Source organism: Toxorhynchites rutilus, chromosome 2, assembly GCF_029784135.1.
Source record: "Toxorhynchites rutilus septentrionalis strain SRP chromosome 2, ASM2978413v1, whole genome shotgun sequence".
Taxonomy (NCBI): Eukaryota; Metazoa; Arthropoda; class Insecta; order Diptera; family Culicidae; genus Toxorhynchites; species Toxorhynchites rutilus.
The window spans coordinates 217791081-217796988 of NC_073745.1; the positions used below are offsets into that span (position 1 = coordinate 217791081).

Here is a 5908-nt window from a genome sequence, read left to right on the forward strand (position 1 = left end):
CAAAAGATATGTATGTATGCAGCCATTCCATGCCAAACCGATATAGAGGTTCTCGTTTTTCGTGAAAAGTGGTGTTTTTGTTCTTTATCGCAGAACGTTTGACCCGTATTTTTTATTTTTCCATTAGGGTGACCATTTCCTTTTTAGGGTTGTCCGAAAAATCAACTTTTTGCTCTTTTTTCCAAAAATGACTTTTTTCAAAAACTCATAACTTTTGAATTACTAAACCGATTCAGATGATCGACATATCAAATTAAAGCCAATCATCTGGTCTTTTTTGATAAAATACCAGAAATTTTGATAAAATATGCAGAAAATTTGAATTCTGCTCTCGTTATTATTGATTGTATTTGTTTTGACGTAGGAATACGTCTTTCATTTCTGTACTGGGGTGTAATTTCGAAGTCTCGAAAACGAAAGAGTTACGCCGGAGAACGATATTTTGGGCGTTAATAGCTCCTAAACAACTGAACGAAATGGTATGATAAACACTTCATTCGAAAGATAAAATGTCTACGCGTTATGTACTTGTTACTTTTTGATCCAAGAACTTGTTTCAATACCCCTAAAATTGTCTACAAAACAGGCTATTGAAATGACACCAATCGGTATATAAGCGAGTGCCGCTCGGAAATCCATTCAGTTATGATTGCGCAACGATTGAGGTACGATCGCTGGAATGGATGGATGATTCCCTAACACAGACTTCAAAACCATGGAGCCTGTGGAAATCAGCATAGCAAATTAGATGCAAGCAGCGGGAACTTTTGTACTCGTTTGCGTTTTTGCAAATTGGAATGTTTCCCTAACACAGACTTCAAAATCATGAAGCCTGGGGAAATCGGCATTGCAAAATAGATGCAAACTACGGGCACTTTTGTGCTCGCTTGCGTTTCTGGGAATCGGAATGTTTCCCAAACACAGATTTTAAAATAATGAAGCGTGGGGAAATCGGCATTGAAAAATGGATGCAAGCAGCGGGTACTTTTGTACTCGCTTGCGTTTCTGGAAATCGGAATGTTTCCCTAACACAGACTTCAAAACCATGGAGCCTGTGGAAATCGGCTTAGCAAATTAGATGCAAGCAGCGGGAGCTTTTGTACTCATTTGCTTTTTTGAAAATTAGAGTGTTTCCCTAACACAGGCTTCAAAATATTGAAGCCTGGGGAAATCGTCATTGCAAAATAGATGCAAACTATGGGTACTTTTGTACTCGCTTGCATTTTTGCAAACCGGAATGTGTTTTCTCAATACAGATTCCAAAACCAAGAAGTTGGGAAAATCGGCATTGCAGATACATTCCAGTCGGTAATACTTTTATACCCCCAAGCATTTTTACACTCCGGAATTTGTTTTGCTATCACGGTCTACGCACGGTGTAACGCTTTGGCTCGATTATTCAAGACTGCATTGGAAGATATCGCTTCATGTTGTCAACTCACTGAACTTCTACGCATACCGTTTGATGATTAGGCAAAATGTTGATAACTTTTTGCTGCGATAACCATAATGCATGAATTAACTTAAATTGGGATTGGTTTGTAATTGAATTCATAAATAGTTTCATTCATACACTAGTTTAATCAATCATTTATTCAATACACATAAAAGATAGCTCTGCGCAGCGGCGATATCGCACCTAATGAGGAACATCCGAGGTGCGATTATTGCTAATTGAAGAAATACAATTGTTTACTAAGCCAATGGCAGTCCTACGTCAACCTTGCGGTTATATCATAGGTATAACCCATCCATAGTTTTTTATTGTTTTCATGGTTTCGGGACCAAGTGCGCTATATATTTTTATATTTTTTCTGAAAAGCTGAGGATTTTTCACATAATACATGTCGAAACCAGAGAGGCATTTTTCTTTGCGTTTGAGTTATGATTTTTCGGTTTGGCATGGAATGGCTGTATGTACACTCTGTCCAACTCTGTCTGTAAGAACAGGTGATGATCTTGCTGCTTTGTGTCATTGTAAACAAACAACGCTTCAATTTATATTCTATTGTATTTGTATTGGTAACTATCATTCACCGCATGATTTTCAAATGTGTGTGTGTAAGCGTTGGGCGTAAACAAATGTTTTTTTTTGTATTTTTCAAGTGTCAAGTTTCTATAAGACCAGTTACGTTTTCCGTTGTTTTTAGTTAGTTTGATTAATAAATCTGGAAAATGCCGAAAGGAAAAGTGCCCACGGATAGAGAAAAAGGACAAATCGATGCATTTCACCAAGAAAATGTTGGAATTAAAGAAATTGCTTATTGGATTGGACGATCCCATCAAGTAGTGCTCAATTATTTAATGAATCCTCAAGGATACGGTAAAAAGAAGAGAGATCCACGTAAATCGAGGCTCTCTGACCGGGATAATCGGGAAATAGTTAGAACAGTTTCGAATACTTCAAAATCGCTAATACAAATTAAGCAATCTTTGAATGAAAATGTTTCACGGGAGAAAATTCGTCAAATTTTGGTAAACATTCCTTACATAAAAAGGGCTAAAATGGCTAAAGCTTCTTCTAATCTTACATCATCTCACATCGAAAGACGTCTGAGTTTTGCCAAAGCTGACATAAATCAACAGTGGAACATGGTATGTCACGACAAATAATGTTTTCAAAAGAATACATTTTGCTATATACCATAACGAAAAGTTTTTCAATTATTTTTTTTAACTTTTAACACTTCTAGGTTATCTTCAGTGACGAAAAAAAGTTCAATTTGTATGGTCCTGATGGTTTCAACGGGTACTGGAGTGATTTACGGAAGGAGGAACAGTATTTTTGAGCCAGTAATTTTGGTGTAGACTCGTGCATTATTTGGGCGGGATTCTGTGCAAGATAGTTTTCACATCATTCAAGGATTACATACATGTTCTGGAATCCTCTCTCCTACCGTTTTTTGCGTGGATATCGCCACAAAAAATCACATTCCAGCAAAACAGTGCTACTAATCATACCAGCAAGGGAACTATGCAATGGATTAAGGACCAAAAACTTAATTTTTTGGACTGACTGGTTCGCTCTACAGACTTGAATCCTGTTGAAAATCTTAGGAGGATCCTTGTACGCAGGATCTACGCTGAAGGAAAGCGGTACACTACGATTGAAGAGCTCAAGGTCGCAATTTTGGAAAAATGAAAAAATATTCCGAAAAATTTGGTAAATAGTATGTCAACACGAATTTTTCAGGTTATTAGCTCAAAATGGCAAGGTTGCCAATTATTGATATGTACATCAGGCAATAGCAATACTGGCTGTAATGTTCAAAATAGAAAATAAATGGATAACCATAAATGAAGCACAGCATTATATATGATTTTTTTATATAATATAATCATTTTTTTATATTATAAACATTTGCTTTAAGTATGATTTCAGTATGTCTATCCTTTCAGATAAGAGATAAAGAGTTCAAATAGCAAGGGGTGATTAGTAGTCAAATTTATTCCCAAAAGGTCTATCAATTTAAACTTTACGCCGACAAAATTTGTTGTCGAAGAGTGTTGTGAAATTACGTTGACGTTGACGTTAGGATACAGCGTAGATGAATCGCACTTAGGGCGGTACGAATTAGTGTGGTTTGTACCGGCTACATCGTTTCGCATAAAATGAACACAAGGATTTACTGCGGAAGAAAGAATGAAAATTCTGCAGCATTGCAGTTTGCACCGGCCATAAATTATTTGCTCCAGCGGTAGGAGTAATTGAAAGAAATTAAACGCATACGTTTGTGGCAAAAGGTAGAAATAATTCTTGCTGAAACAGTCGTCCTGTTTGTAGTATCAAATAAAAACCGGAAGATGAACAAATGTTGGACAACCATATTCCGTTTATGTCGTTTATGTCACAAATTCTATACATTTCAAAACGGATGCTTCTAAAAAAAGTTATCGCTATGAAATATGTTGATGTTTAGAAAAACATATCAAAAACAATTTCCAACAGATTCTGGAGTTCTAAGTGATTTTTTTGTACAAAATTTACATAAATACAGGATAAAAAAGCTCGGATAACAGTTTTTCTATACAACTATAGATATTTGTGTTATTTTCTCTATTGAAACTCAAGTACGTTTCTTTGTAAACTGAGTCCCCTTCAACGTTTAATTTGTGTGAATTTTCACACATGTAATCATTAGCGCATGCTTCATAAAACACAGCTTATTCGGTCCACTTCCTGTACAAATCAATTACAGTGGCCAAACCAATTGATATGTAATAGAACCAGCAAAAAACATCATCACCTGTAGTAATTTATACATCCCATCCATGATGTCGCCAAGCCCAGCTGTAGATGGGAAGACACTACTGTTCGTCTAATTCAATTTCAACTTTTGTGGTCCTCTGGTTGTCGTGTCGTTTGTTCCTGAGTGGAAAATTATGCAAATTTCGTTGTATCCTCCATCAGAAAGCAGCCGACCGTCGCAGGACCCCGCCAATCCACATTGCTTTTCACCCACGATTAAGTCGATTATTTGACGGGATAAATTTCATTTGTACGCAGATGAAGAGGACCGACAGAAGGAGCGACAAAAAAAAAGATCTACGACACAGTGAAGCGAAAACGACGGAAAAACGTCATTCCGGTGAAGATTATCTGAGATAATAGGTTTTTTTTTGCGACCCGCCTTTTTACGTGTTCAGAGGAATGATTTTTTCACCCATTTTCGTGGAAAAACAAGGATGGTCGCACTGTGCAACTCTTGTCGTCCTCCGTGGCGTGGCCTTGTTCCGCTCTACTTGGCGAAGCCAACGTTTGATGAGGGTTGGTTTTTGTATGGGTGTGTGTGTGCACGACACTGACAGACTTCTAACGCATGGGAAAACAGCCTTCCCCAGTTGCAGCTATTCATCGTGTGTCCTTGGGTTCTTGGAGGCTAAGAACAAGGAGAGAAGGTGAATTCGTTTTTAATTCTCAATTCTTCGCCAAGATAAATTTGCATTTAGATTGCAGCCTGGATGGTGTCTTGTGGAAAATAATAAAAAAATCTGTGTATCATTGGATGTAATGTTGAGGTTTATTTGAAGATGACAAAGGAATGACATACGTACTTGAAACGCGGAGAATAACATGCCAACTGCAGTATCAATGATCGATTGTAAGTTATCTACAACTAGTGACAGAACCGTAATATAGCGGCACTCGATTACACCCAGGTTTTTGACGTAGGATTACGTCTTTCGGGAACATATTGGGGTACAAATTGAAAATCGAGAATCGAGCACATCGCGAAAATTGTCCAATTTCAAACGCTTATTGCTCAGTCATTTCATGATGGATTGATGAAATTTTTGCGTCAATCTATTTCGGCACTCCATAACAATTTTTTATACTGAATAAAATAATATATATTATTAAACTAACTATCAAACAATTGAAAAATCTCAACCCCTATCCTAACGGAAATACCCACTTCTGATTGGTATTAGGTGTACATATAGTATTAGGTATTGTTATTTTTTTTATTTAAATCGTTTATTTTTACAGGCTCAGTTACATAGGTTTAAAGGAGCCGAACTCCTTACTGTATTGTTACTAGTATATAAACATTTTTCCTTAATTCTAATGTTAATAATATAGGAAACCGATTACTCGCGGTCGACTCGAGTTTAGAAGGGTGACATATTTTCTTCAGGAAAAGGAGGGGATATGAGGATATATTGACAATGATCACACTCACACTCTCAATCACACTCATCATACTCAATTCTTAAACCTATCTTATATCTAATATGTATTTACATTTCATCTTATTCTTAAGAAGGGATCCGATCTCTCACAAAGGAAAAGGAAAAGGAAAAACTAAGGGTGTAAGGACAATCACACACGAAGATCGATAGCTTTAAGGAATACATATATTTGGGACATGTAATCAAGGTCTAACCGAGCCAACACGTCTCTCAC

At 36.8% G+C, this 5908-nt stretch overlaps 1 pseudogene; it reads left to right on the plus strand.

The window, feature by feature from the left end:
• The first annotated feature begins 1613 nt into the window (after window positions 1-1613).
• Window positions 1614-1786, plus strand: LOC129772251 (U4 spliceosomal RNA; annotated as a pseudogene).
• Window positions 1787-5908: the final 4122 nt, after the last annotated feature.